Source organism: Somniosus microcephalus, unplaced genomic scaffold (assembly GCF_052327205.1).
Source record: "Somniosus microcephalus isolate GS21.2 unplaced genomic scaffold, FLI_Smic_1.0 unresolved_chr9, whole genome shotgun sequence".
NCBI lineage: Eukaryota > Metazoa > Chordata > Chondrichthyes > Squaliformes > Somniosidae > Somniosus > Somniosus microcephalus.
The window spans coordinates 39,446,280-39,461,530 of NW_028225187.1; the positions used below are offsets into that span (position 1 = coordinate 39,446,280).

Sequence of the window (15,251 nt, forward strand, 5' to 3'; positions counted from 1 at the left end):
ATAAAAAACCTGCAAGGGGACATAGACAGGCTAAGTAAGTGGGCAGAGATTTGGCAGTTGGAATACAATACTGGAAAGTGTGAGGTTATGTGCTTTGGCAGGAAAAATCATAGAGCAAGTTATTATCTTAATGGCAAGAAACTGGAAAGTACTGTAGTACAAAGGGATCTGGGGGTCCTAGTGCACGAAACTCAAAAAGTTAGTATGCAGGTGCAGCAAGTGATCAAGAAGTCAAATGGAATGTTGGCTTTTATTGCGAGGGGGATAGAATATAAAAACAGGGAGGAACTGCTGCAGTTGTACAAGGTATTGGTGAGACCGCACCTGGAATACTGCATACAGTTTTGGTGTCCTTACTTAAGAGAAGACATACTTGCTCTCGAGTCAGTACAAAGAAGGTTCACTTGGTTAATCCCGGGGATGAGGGGGTGGACATACGAGGAGAGGTTGAGTAGATTGGGACTCTACTCATTGGAGTTCAGAAGAATGAGAGGCGATCTTATTGAAACATATAAGATTGTGAAGGGGCTTGATCGGGTGGATGCGGTGAGGATGTTCCCAATGATGGGTGAAACTAGAACTAGGGGTCATAATCTTAGAATAAGGGGCTGCTCATTCAAAACTGAGATGAGGAGAAACTTCTTCACTCAGAGGGTAGTAGGTCTGTGGAATTTGCTGCCCCAGAAAGCTGTGGGAGCTACATCATTAAATAAATTTAAAACAGAAATAGACAGTTTCCTAGAAGTAAAGGGAATTAGGGGTTACAGGGAGCGGGCAGCAAATTGTACATGAGTCTAGGTTCAGAACGGTCATGGCCCTGTGGGTAGCGGAGCGGGCCCAGGGGCCGTGTAGCCTGGTCCTGCTCCTACTTCTTGTGTTCTAATTCTGTGTTGATTTCAGGAGATGCTTCTATTCCCAGGGATTAGTGGAGACATCGAACAGGCTGCCAGCTAGGTGTCCTTAAAGAGTAAATTGGGCCTGTTCCTGGCTGGGGTGGAGATCACTTTTGCAGAAGGTAAGCACTGTAGGAAATACAGGGATAGAGTGATCTCCTGGACGAGTTTCGGTTGCCTCGATGGGTCGGACAGGAATTTCCCAGATTTTTTCTCCCAAATTGGCCATTGGGTTTTTTAACTGGTTTTTCGCCTCCCCCGGGAGATCACATGGGTTTGGGTGGGATGGAGAGTGAAAGTAGATTTGAGGTTAGGCTCAGATCAGCCATGACCTTATTGAATGGTGGAGCAGGCTCGAGGGGCCGATTGGCCTGCTCCTGCTCCTATTTCTTATGTTCTTAAATGTATCCAAAATTGATCACAATACAATGCAAAGTGGGACAGTAAACTATGAGGAGAACTAAAAGAGTCTGCAGAGGGATACAGGTAGATTAATTCAGTGGGCATTAAGGTGGCAGACCAAATATAATGTAGGGAAATGTGTGGTTATTTACTTTGGTAGGAAGAATAGAAAAACAGAATATTTTATAAACGATGTGAAACTTTCAAATGTTGGTGTTCAGAAAGATTTGGGTGTCCACGTGCAAGGAACACAAAGAACTAGCATAAAGGTACAGCAAGCAATATGTAATGGAAATGGCATGTCGGCCTTTATTGCAAGGGGAGTTGGAGTATAAGAGTGAGGAAGTCTTGCTACAATTGTACAGGGCCTTGGGGAGACCACACCTGGAGTACTGTGCAGAGTTCTGGTCTCCTTATCTAAGGAAGGATATACTTGCCTTGGAGGCGGTGAAACAAAGGTTCACCAGATTGATTCCTGGGATGAGAGGGTTGTCCTATGGTGAGAGATTGTGTAGAATGGGCCGATACTCTCTGAAGTTTAGAAGAATGAGAGGTGATCTCATTGAAACATACAAGATTCTGAAGGGGATTGACAGGGTAGATGCTGAGAGGTTGTTTCCCCCTGGCTGGAGTCTCTAGAACTAGTGGGTATAGACTCAGGATAAGGGGTAGGCCATTTTAGACAAAATGCGGAGGAATTTCTTCACTCAGAGGGTTTTGAATCTATGAATTCTCTACCCCAGATGGCTGCGGATGCTCAGTCATAGAGCATCTTCAAGGCTGAGATAGATAGATGTTTGGAATCTAGGGGAATCAAGGGATATGGAGATCTGGCGGGAAAGTGGAGTTGATGTCGATGATCAGCCATGGACTTATTGCATGGGGGGAGCAGGCTCGAGGGGCCGAATGGCCCACTCCTGCTCCTATTTCTTATGCTCTTATGTTCTGATACCTGGGATGGCAGGAATGACGTATGAGGAGAGATTGGGTCGATTGGGCTTATACTCGCTGGAGTTTAGAAGAATGAGAGGGGATCTCATTGAAACTTTTAAAATTCGAACAGGACTAGACAGACTAGATGCAGGAAGGATGTTCCCGATGGCGGGGGAGTCCAGAACCAGGGGTCACAGTCTAAGGATAAGGGGTAAGCCATGTAGGACTGAGATGAGGAGGAATTTCTTCACCCAGCGAGTGGTGAACTTGTGGAATTCTCTACCACAGAAGGCAGTAGAGGCCAATTAATTAAATATATTCAAGAAGGAGTTAGATATATTTCTTAAGGCTAAGGGATCAAGGGATATGGGGAGAAGGCAGGGACAGGGTACTGAATTTGGATGATCAGCCATGATCTCATTGAATGGCGGAGCAGTCTCAAGGGGCGGTATGGCCTACTCCTGCTCTTATTTATTATGTTCATATGAAAGATTTTTGGACTCTAATGGAATCAAGGGAGATGGAGATAAGGTGGCAAAGTGAAGTTGAGGTCGATGATCAGCCATGATCTCATGGACAGGCAGAGAAGGCTCGGGGGCCGAATGGCCTAATCCAGCTCCTATTTATTATGTTATTGTGTTCTTATGTAGGCATGCATCCCTTCCATGGAGCTATTTCCTTTTCCATCCCGCTCAGAAGATGCCAGGTAGCCAAGCTCCAAAGAGGTAAATTTGACTCTACGTCATTATTAATTGTTTCAAATATTTTGTGGACAGATTTGTACATGGGCGGGACATAAAAAAGGCATTATCGCACCTATCATCTGTAGTCCGCTCAAGTCATCATTCAGTTCCTTTAACTTGAATAGATTGGAATATCGGACGTGTCGTACAACTGTTGACATTAAACGGCAAAACCATCGCCGAATCCCCCACTATCAAAATCCTGGGGGTCACCATTAACCGAAAACTTAACTGGACCAGCCACATAAATACTCTGGCAACAAGAGCAGGTCAGAGGCTAGATATTCTGCAGCGAGTGTCTCAACTCCTGACTCCCCAAGGCCTTTCCACCATCGACAAGGCACAAGTAAGGATTGTGATGGAATGCTCTCCACTTGCCTGGATGAGTGCAGCTCCAACAACACTCAAGAAGCTCGACACCATCCAGGACAAAGCAGCCCCTTGATTGGCACCCCATCCGCCACCTTAAACACTCACTCCCTCCACCACCGGCGCACCGTGGCTGCAGTGTGCACCGTCTACAAGATGCACTGCAGCAACTCACCAAGGCTTCTTCGGCAGCACTTCCCAAACCCGCGACCTCTTCCACCTAGAAGGACAAGGGCAGCAGGCGCATGGGAACACCACCAGCTCCAAGTTCCCCTCCAATTCACACACCATCCTGACTTAGAAGTATATCGCTGATCATTCATCTTCGCTGGGTCAAAATCCTGGAACTCCCTCGCTAACAGCACTGTGGGAGTACCTTCACCACACGGACTGCAGCGGTTCAAAAATGCGGCTCCCCATCACCATCTCAAGGGCAACTAGGGATGGGCAATAAATGCTGGCATTGCCAGCGATGCCCTGATCCCATAAACAAATAAAAAAATGCGAATCCGCTGTTTGTTTCCAGGCCCGTTTCAAATTTCACGCGCACTGTATCTAATTCAATCATATGCAGGGAATTATTTTGCATTTTTCATTCTATTTTAGTTACACCAGTGCATTAATAACTAAAAGCCGATTCAGGTACGAGTATTACAAATTAAGCCATTAAGATATCTGTTGCTGTTAGCGTCGCCTAGAATCATATTGACCTGGATAAAACGGTCGATGGCGTAACTACTCCGAACACAATGCACACTTAGCTCAATGTACCAAGCACTTCCTCCGAGCTTTTCACGGACATTAGAAACATTGCCTGGACAAAATCCGAAAATGCTTCCATTTCCGGCCACATATAGCTTTTAGAAATAATTGGAACTGTCAGGCGGTATGTGTCAGGCCCTGCGCCTGTTTGCATAAGCTGTTAAAATTGTAATCTTGCTGAGCAATTAGCCCGACTCTTTGGCCAGTACTTTGAATATCCCCATCGGTGCAGATCATCTGTCAAGTCAGAACGTAACAGAGAGCAATTTCGGGATGTTGAGCACCTGCATTCGCATGTGGAAATTCCGAACGTGCTGTACATTTCCATGGCAAATTCTGGCCCATTATATTTAACCTTATTAATTAAAGCAACACTGCACTTACACGTGTTATCAGCGTCTTCGTGACTCGTAACTCCACCTGCAGAGGCTGCCCTTCTGTAACATACACAAACATGTTATATTATCCTAAATATAGCCCCAAATTAATGTTTATTCTCTGCACCATTACCTAAGATGCAATGAACTTGAGTGAGTAAAGTATAATTGCATAATTTGCATAAAACTATGAGTATCAAAATAAAGTGTGTCTCATGGTATTCTCACCTCTCAATATTTTGCCTTCTTAATTGTCCTGCAAGGTAACAATGGGAACATATAAATCACTATGTTAATTTCGCAATAAAGTGACCCAAACTATCAAAATTTCCACTGTTGAATATTAATACAAGTGAAGTAGATTCAATTGTTTAATATGCACCCTTCCCAGAAGAGACCAAGGAATGGAGACGTGCATACGCACAAAAGGTGCAAGAAAATATGGAATGAGAAAGAAAAAAACAGTTTCCTCTATTTGGTTACCTCAGCAACAACGCGAACTGCTTGCTGTTATAGGTCTAGAAATTCGTCTCTTCCTACCCCAAAATATTGACAGCAAAGTCGGAAGCTATTACCACCTTAAATAGTATTGGGCCTAAACTTGCGGTTGGAAGTGTACCTCCGGAGTACGCCTCCGACCTGAAAAATAAATCCAAAAGTACCTGCTGGCTCTCAGGAAGGATATACTTGCCTTGGAGGTGGTGGATCGAATGTTCACTAGATTGATTCCTGGGATGAGAGAGCTGTCCTATGGTGAGAGATTGTGTAGAATGGGCCGATACTCTCTGGAGTTTAGAAGAATGAGAGGTGATCTCATTGAAACATTCAAGATACTGAGGGGGATTGACAGGGTAGATTCTGAGAGGTTGTTTCCCCTGGCTGGGGAGTCTAGAGCTAGGGGTCACAGTCTCAGGATAAGGGGTAGGCCATTTAAGACTGAGATGAGGAGGAATTTCTTCACTCAGAGGGTTGTGAGTCTTTGGAATTCTCTGCCCCAGAGGGCTGTGAATGCTGAGTCTTTGAGTATATTCAAGGCCGAGATCGATAGATATTTGGACTCCAGTGGAATCAAGGGATATGGAGATTGGGCGGGAAAGTGGAGTAGAGGTCGATGATCAGCCATGATCTTATTGAATGGCGGAGAAGGCTCTAGGGGCCGTATGGCTTACTCCTGCTCTTACTTATTATGTTCTTATGTCACGGGCATCGGAGTCATTGCGTCCTCAGGCTGCATAAAGGCCCACGGATCCCAGGTAGGCAAGTGGTTAGGAAGCGTCCCTCGATTCCCATGAGTCAGATCAGCACCCAATAATAGGCTGATGAACAAGATCAGAGAATGCGGAGTCAGGGGACAAGTGGCTGAATGGATTGCTGGCTCTCTTCAGGACAGGAAGCAGTGAGTAGGAGTAACGTGTAGCTACTCAGAATGGCAGGTGTGTCTAGAACGAGGGGTCACACTCTCAGGGTATGTGATAGGAAATTTAGGACTGAGCTGAGTAGAAATGTCTTCACTCAGAGGGTGGTGAACCTATGGAATTCTCTACCACAGAAGGCTGTGGAGGACAAGTCACTGAATCTATTTAAGAAGGAGATAGATCGATTTCTAGACACAAAAGGCATCAAGGGGTATGGGGAGAGTATGGGAATATGGTATTGAGATAGAGGATTAGCTATGATCATATTGAATGGCGGAGCAGGCTCGAAAGGCTGAATGGCCTACTCCAGGTTTCTATGTTTCTATAGTGGCTGTGGGATCTTTTCCGTCCACCTGAGTGGGCAGACGGGGCCTCGGTTTAATGTCTCATCTGAAAGACGGCACCTCCGACAGTGCAGCACTCCCTCAGTACTAAACTGAGGACTGTCAGCCTAGATTTTTGTGCTCAAGTATCTGGAGTGGGACTTGAACCCACAACCTATGGACTCAGGCGAACTGGACCACAGATGACACTATCAAGCTATTCACAGTGGCAGAAGGTGGGTAGTGGTGTTCCACAAGGATCAGTGCTGGGACCACTGCCGTTCACAATTTACATTAACGATTTAGACTTTGGAATCAAAAACACTATTTCTAAGTTTGTGGATGACACCAAATTGGGGGGGATAGTCAATACTGAGGAGGACTGCAACAAATTACAGGAGGACGTCAGTAAATTCGGAGAATGGGCATATAATTGGCACATGAAGTTCAACACGGAAAAATATGATGTACTACATTTTGGGAGGGAGAGTGGGGAGGTCACTGGTCACTTGGAGGATGCGAGGCTAGGTCCTGTAGAGGATTAAAGGGTCTCGGAGTACAAATTCACAAATCTGTAAAAGTTGCAACACAGGTTAGCAAGGCTATAAAAAAGCAAACCAAGCACTGGGGTTTATTTCTAGAGGGATAGAATTGAAAAGTAGGGAAGTTATGCTAAACCTGTATCGAACCTTGGTTAGACCGCACTTGGAGTACTGCATACAGTTCTGGTCGCCATATTATAAAAAGGATATAGAGGCACTGGAGAGGGTGCAGAGAAGATTTACAAGGATGATACCAGAAATGCGAGGGTATACATATCAGGAAAGGATGAACAGGCTGGGTCTCTTTTCTCTTGAAAAAAGAAGGCTGAGGGGTGACCTAATAGAGGTCTTTAAAATTATGAAAGGTTTCGATAGAGTGGATATAGAGAAAATGATTCCACTTGTGGGGAAGAACATAACTAGAGGCCATCAATATAAGATAGTCACCAAGAAATCAAAGAGGGAAGTCAGGAGAAACTTCTTTACCAAAAGAGTGGTGAGAATGTGGAACTCGCTACCACAGGGAGTGGTTGAAGCGAATAGTATAGATGTATTTCAGGGAGGCTGGACAAGCAAATGAGGGAGAAGGGAACAGAGGGTTATGCTGATAGAGTTAGATGAGGAAAGACGGGAGGAGTCTCGAGTGGAGCATAAACACTCGCATGGGCTGTCTGGGCTGAATGGCCTGTTACTTTGCCGTATATCCTATGTAATCCTATGTAAACACATTAGAAGGGAGAATCCCCATAAGCAAATGAAATATCCACAAATAAATAAGTAATTTACAAAATTCTAATAAAAATAAATATTCTCATGTTCAAAATTAATTAAAAGCTCCAAATTAAGCATTTAAAATATAAATTGAATTGTCTGAAAAATAATTTTAATTCAGGCCAAAATTTAGATGAATTAATTTTAAAGGCTTTTGTATATTTTTATCATTTAGAAAATGTAATTTAACATCTATTTTAACCCTTAATCTGGTAAAAGCAGGGCCAGTGCCTGCTTTTACCAGGCGCCAGTGTTTTCCTGGGCACTCACTGAAGTAGATGAGTCACCTCAGGAGTAGTGACCAACAAATGACACGGTTTCAGGTCCAAATAGAAAGAGAAAAGGTTTATGCAAAGATGAGTGAGCGGATTGAGGCAAGGTGGAAAGACAAAGCTTGACAGACAGGACTGTAGATCAGCAATGGGATTTTGTTTTATATTGCAAGGGCATGTAATAAATATCTACCATTTGAAAAAAAGAGAGCAATTCTGGACCCCGTATGCGCACAACTTCTTTTTAATCCCGAGATAGTCAAATCCAAATCTGCTCCAGCAATAGAGTTTTTTTTATGGCACATGCGATGATCACCTCGACAGGTTACAAATTCCGGTTTATCGTGCATGCGCAGCGTTATGCCGAAACCTGGAACTTGCGGGGCCATTCTGAGGGCTTCCGATGGTGTGTACGCTGTGCATACCCCGTCATCGGCCCCGCAATATCCGGGCCAATATATTCTGGAGATCCGACTAGACAGAGAAGCCTTTCCAAAGCAAGCAGACAGAACTCTTCAACATTTGCCTTACCGTCACCTTTCACAATCTTAATGCTGGACTGAGGACTGCAGGCTGTTTGCAAGGCCTGACCAGCTTTTCAACGATCTTAGTCCATGTGAAAATTCGTACTTTTTTCCCCCATGATCACTTACTTCTCTTCGCGATCAAGAACCAGGTCAGCGCCACAACCAGTAAAACGATGAGCCCAGCAGCACATTCCAGGCCAATGTTCAGCAATAAACTGTTATCTGTACCTATACAGTGATAGAAAGATGGAAGATTGCTAAGGTTTCATCAGCACACAAGAAATGTCAGCGTTTACGTCCAGCAGAATGTCCAGTGCATAAAAGGGCACGAGATGATATTCTTTGCTTGACTGACGGCTTTGCGTCAGTGACACATTCTACCTCATGCCCGGAATTAAGTTCATCTGATGTGAGTATGATTATTTGGGGGTGAAATTGAACATGGGTGGAAAATTCAAGGAAAACATCAGTATGGAACTGTTCACTTGTTTTATGCCCCGTTTGAGATCCAGTTACATTGCGCTCGAAATTCCACTCGGGCGGTGGCGCAGGATCGGCGATATCAGATCGGCCGTCCATTATATGAAGCTCCTGATATTCAAATCCATTGCTGAATGATACGGCCAATATGGCGCCTGTTCTGCGCCAATGCCTGAGTCAAATTTCTAAGCTCTATATCCTCACATCTCTCTGTATAGAGGGACTTTTCCTGCTGTCTCCCCTCTAATATTGTATTTACTAAACTTCCTTATAGGCCCCTAACTATTGAAACTAGTTTGCTTCTATCATGATTTTAAATTATCATAGAAGCCAACTTCCGTGCTTTCATAATTTAAAAAACATATGGCCCAGAAATTCGGGTCCCCACGGATGAGTACGCACGGGGTACTCACCCGTAGGCCCAATGGAAGTGCCGATTTCATTCATGCACTGCGCATGCACGAGAAACCGGAACTTCTGTTCCCTTAAAGGAAGGGGTTCACAGGTGGAATGCGTGCGCCGGAGAGGCAGCGCGTGCGCATCGAACTTACATTTTTTTTCCAGGTTTCTCCGGGAGGGTAAGTCTCCAGAAGTTACACTTTTAAAAACAGACGCAAGGCCTGCTTTTAACAAGGTAAGTGGTGAATTAATTACGATTAAAACATTGTTTCCACAGGTTTATTATTTTGAAATACTGTAAAGAAAGGTTAGTTTATTTTTAGCCCCGTTAGAAAATGTAATTAATTTTTTCAAAAATTTAAATTATTGTTAATATAGTTATTTTTTGGAATTTATAGTTATTTTAAAAGTGTGATTTTAAAAAAAATATTTGAAGTTTTAGTGATGTTTTGGGGCTTATAGTATTTATAGGTTTGACAGCCCTTCCTGTCAAACTTATGAATGAAGCATTCCCTGCTACCATTGGCTCTGCATGGCCCACGTGATCCCAGGGGACGCATCGAACTAACTGCGCCCCTGGGATACGCAAGCACTGCCCGCCGGCAGTTGGAGGAGTCCCAGGATCAGAATCCCAGGTGGGCCCACAGCACAACGGCCGGTGCGCTTGATACTCTTTTGTTTGGACCCCAAAAAAACCAAAACAAATTGGACTGCAAATTAACAAAAATTCAACTAAAAATTAACAAATCAAATTAAAATTTGGTTTTCCGTGTTGATGATGCACTCCAGTCCCCGCGGCGCCCACTGGTCGCAGAAATCCTCAAGCGTGCCGGCGGACACCGCATGCTCCATTTCCAGGGCCACCCAGGTGCGAACATGGCCGCGGAAGAGAGGCAGGCAATCCGTCGGGACGAACCCCTCGACCGCCCGCTGCCTGGACCAATTGATGGCTCTTTTAGCCAGGCCCAGGAGCAGGCCTACAAAATCGAGGAGCAGCCCCTTCAAGTAGTGAAAGAGGGGCTGCAACCTCTCACACTCGACGTAAGCATGAAACACGGACTCCTCCAGGCCGCAAAATACCGGCGCGCAAGGTATGTGCAGGTCGGGGGCTTGCACCCGCGGGAAGCCCTCCACCCGAATTTCTGGGCCATTGTAATTGTCATTTTCATAATGGCCCGTTTTATCCAATCGCAGCATCCCTGGGATTTTGTGGGCCTTGGGGAGCCAATCACAGAAGGGAATCTCCCTTCATACATTTGACAGGAAGACCTGTCAAATATATGAATGGAGATCAATGAAAAAACATGGCAAAACTTGAAATATATTTTTTAATACACATTTTTAAAATGACTTGAAATTACAACAAATTAAGTATTTTAAAGAAAAATTAATTTTTTGAAAAAAATTATTCAAGTTTTTTACGGGGCTACATATCAACTTACATTTTTTTTAAAGTATTTTAAAATGATAAATCAGTGAAATGTTTTTTTCTTTTTTGAACTCTTATCCTGGTAAAAGCAGGTCTCACTCCTGCAGGTACACAGCGCATACCCACCCGTAGTAATCAGAATATCTGGGCCAATAAAACTAGCCTGTCTATTTGAAGGATTTTTTCGTACCTCTATCTCATCATACCAGGCAGCATCACTGTGAATTTGCATTGTGCCATCTTTAACGTGTCAATGTCATTTAATGTGTGATCTCCTTACTTGGATGGAGACGGCTCAGATAGTCCAAGTTGGCCTTCCACGCCCATCAGACCATGCAGAAAATAGAGGAGTGCCCAAGTGGCGAGAAATTCGACTGCTGATTAAGATGGTCGGCATAACCGATACCGTCGCTTTCGGACCTCTGCCCTGGGGAATTTCTCAGCCGCAGACTGGTTCATGTATTATTAATCTTGGGCACAGCTCTCTTGGTGGATACAGATGCAAGAACGGCAGTGTACCCCATCAGGCAGCACTGAATGTATGCAGAGACCATTCCCTGGTATGTGTGCTGCTGATGCACGGTGCTCAAAGTGAATGGAAGTTAAATTCGGGAGCTTTCTGGCGTTTCACCGCTTATAAAGAAAGAGCATTAAATAACGCTTCCAGCTCTTAATTCGTGACCATTATTTCTGGATAACAGCGGGGGGGGGGGGGGGGGTCAGCCTCTGCAGACTATGCAGAACAAATGGGAACTTTACGCCAGCAGATAAAAGAACGATCCCCAGGTAAATGTTGCAGCGAAATATGTACATCTCAGTTCGATTTTAAAGGGAATTGCTCACCTATATTAACAAGATATGAGCGAAGGAGACAAACATTGAGATACAAGAACACACAACCTCGTTTTGAAATGTGTTGGTCCCTACCTGTCTCCGTAATCGGGACATCGTTACTGAATGGCGAATTCCTCGAACGTCCTGCGACCTCTGTTTGATATCGACAACTGTAATTTTCCACAGAGCCTTCGCTTCGGGTATTTATGTTGAAGGTCACAATCCGCTCATCGCCACTCACATTACGGGACTGTACAGGATTTCCTTTCTGATCTTTGAACAAGAGAAATGTTCCCCCTCTGGAGCGAATGTCGCCTTTGCAAGAAATGACAACATTTTCCCCGTTTGAAACTGCACCGGAATCTGGGTCCATGTAGAAAGTCGGCTCCGGGAGATCACCTGTATCAAAAATAACGTATGAAATTGTGTGTCAAAAGTCTACTCAATGACATATGAGGAGACTTTCTTAAAGGTAGAACTAAATCTGTCGTCTTGCTTCCAATACATGCATTGCTTTTTGTTATTACTTACAAGGAAAGGACAGATGGAAAACAGGATGAACCAGAATGTGCTTATTCTATCTTTTATGTGAAGTATTTCCTTCAGCCTGTTTTTTTACTGCTTTCAAAAAATAAAAATTGTTTATCTGCTTATTGTCCATCGCCCTTCAATCAGCACAATCTGTAACTTTCTTTGACTCAACTCTTTAAATGGTCCTCCCATTCTCAGACCGATATTTCATGTATCTGATTCTGGTGTCATGAGGAACTCGGTTAATTCGACTTCTGGAAGGGTTTCATGTTTAGTTCATTCAGTACAAATCAAAGAAATGTGGTTGGTATCATTGGAGAGCGAACGGGAGAGAGAGAGAGTGAGCGATAGATTTCACTAAGCAACAGCCAGTGTTCAAGATTGAAGTAAGGCTTTGGAATATATTATTGCCATAATATAAACATCCTATCACACACCATTGCAAACCAGACAATGGGATGTTGATATACGAGAATTGTAAGTTTGTGTGCATAAAAAGACGTCCGAAGGACAGTGCATTGACTAGAAATTAATGAATGTTGATGTATGAGAAATGTAAATTTGTGTGGGTATGAATCGGCTAAGGGACTGTGCATTGACCGGAAACTACAGAATGATGATGTACGTGAAATGTCAACTTGTGTGGGTATGAATCAGCTGAAGTAAAATGCATTCACTGGAGGCTACCAAATAAGGCCAGGCCACGTCTAGTTTGATAAAATGAAAAGTGTGTAAAAAAGGAAGCATTTGTGTAAAATTTTCAGAAAATGAGAGACACCTATTTGAGTGTATGCCTACACTCGAAACTGCTAACAAAACTCTGCCTGTGTTATACTGGGAGGAAATTATCCTCTCTGTTTAGATTGCTGTTTATGTTAAAGTAGAAAAAATAAAGTGATATATTACCATAACACTGAAGTCTTTACTACTCGACTGAAAAAACAGAAGACTGTTTAAGAACAACAGATTCCTGTGTACTATTAATACTTCAGGCTCTCATTTATTGTTCCCTGATACTCACAGTGCAAAACACTCTCAGTAATCAGAGCATTGATATTAGCATTCCTACACCCTATAGGTCTCTCACCGTTTCCTAAACGATACTGCCTAGTTAAAAACCACGCATTTCGTGCTGGTAATCGTTTTTTTGGCATGCATAATTAAATTTTTAAATAGTTTGTGAAATGACCAACATGCAAAATGGTGCTTGTGGTATCCAGTAGAGGGCGACAATTTGCATGGTAGCCTCTCAAAATACAATTACACTATTCTCCCAGGTAAAAACAGCATTAAGCGTTAAACCAGATTATGTGGTCAACTTGGGGCAACCTATTGTCATTACCATAAGCTATGCACTTAGTGTACTGCAAACCAAAGCTTATAGCACAGTGGCAAAAGGATAAATACATTATAAATTGGGTTACCAATTAAAATTTGGGATCTGCGTATTTATGTTGGGTCAGATTTAGCTCAAGGTAACCATTAAGAAATCCGCTCACCACCATGTAAAGAGGTTGGGTTTGAAAAGGAACATCCAAAGTCCAATGTAACTGCAGCCCAAGTGTCCTTCAGTTCCACTGGATCGTTTCATTGCTGAGTAAGCACACATTGTTCTAATCCCATTGGGAGAATAGATTCTGTTAACATACCTCGCATAATTAACTGAACAGGGTTGCTCGGATGTGAAGATCTCCATTGTCCATTCTCCGAGTGTAGACATTCACATGTGTAAATGTCATCATAGCCAACTTGCTGCGGTGAAATTCATAAGAGGTGTAACATTTGTCCTTTAGGAGCGACCAGGTCTCTGAATAAACTGTTCTTTCGGATATAACGGTTCATTGTGAGGGGACACTGACAGCGACAAGTCATAGTTACTGTCTCTCCGTATACAAGGACCTTCTATATGGTGGATTCACAGTGAAGATTGGCTTCGGTAAATCATCTGAGGAAAACACAGTCAAAAAGAGCTTAAACACCGAAAATGCTTCAATCAATTAACATCGATATCATTGTAATAACCTAAGTTCAACCTGTCCTTTACCAATGTATGCTCCTGCACTGAAATGGTAAAAGTGTCAGGCGATAGCTTGCCCTCCGCTTTCTAGATCATTGGAATTAATGTGCATTTTTAAAATTACTGTAACAGTAACATGATGTTTCAAATAACATAACAGGAAAGTGCAACTGCAGTCATTTTAAAAACTGGTAAATTAGGTGTATTTGCACCTCCCATTAGCGCCCACAGGGGTAGACCAGGCTGTTTTAACTGCAAACCCCACTCCCCGGTGGTCTAGCAGGGCCCCGATGCGCGTGGCACTAGGTTCACCCTATTAATCAGGGGGAGGAGTCCTGCAAAGTGGCAGCGATATGCTCCAATGCACATGGCCGCTGTTGCCACGAAGCCCCCTGATCTTTATTTATGGTGCCCCAAGAAGGAGGTGGGGGCACTTCCCAGCCGCTCTCCACATTCTGCTTGGGACACTACTAATGAATTTCCGGCGGAGGGGGCGCGAACATTTAAGGGGCGCTAAAAATTAGCGCCAGCGACTTTGGCATCCTGAAAGGGTCGCCAACCAATTGATCCACCCAATTACTGAATATCAGGCGCTGCGTATAATGGCGGCTGATCCGATGCTGCCCGTTTTGCGCCCCGCCCGAGATGAATATATCTAGCCCTAATAGTGATGGACAGTGATGATAAATACAATTTTACAAAATGCGTACAAGCCCTGATCGACATTCAAATAAGTGCATTTTTTTTGGAATATCAGAATTTTTAAAAAAAATTGCAGGAATTTGCACAATAATTCCTGTAATAGATTATTGCGCCCTGGAGTTAAACGAAATCCCAACTATCAAATATTAATTTCGGCTCACTGATGGCTATATTAATGATTTCACTATTCATTTTAAAGTCGCATACTTACATATTAATATCTGTCCGAACAATGCCTGGAAATGAACTGAAAGAGAAAATAGGATCAATGAAAGGTTTTGCCTATCACTATCTTGTGGACCTGTCGCATTAACCAACTGCTCCCAGAGCTCGGCATGTTATCACTTCCCGAAATTACATCAGATTTTCTTCCCCAGATTTATGTGTACCTTTATAATTCAGTACAGGTAAGGCAAAAAATTCAAATTGATTCTAAAATTATCAAACAATAACAAGCATAATTATATTACTACACAATTAAACAGATCGTATACACCCGAGAAAAACATTTTGAAATGTCACTTGTGTTT

The 15,251-nt window shown here is 43.3% G+C and overlaps 1 pseudogene; it reads right to left on the reverse strand.

Moving 5' to 3' along the window:
• LOC147085098 (immunoglobulin superfamily member 1-like) overlaps positions 1-15,251 on the reverse strand; it is a 32,870-nt pseudogene that overhangs the window by 11,028 nt on the left and 6,591 nt on the right.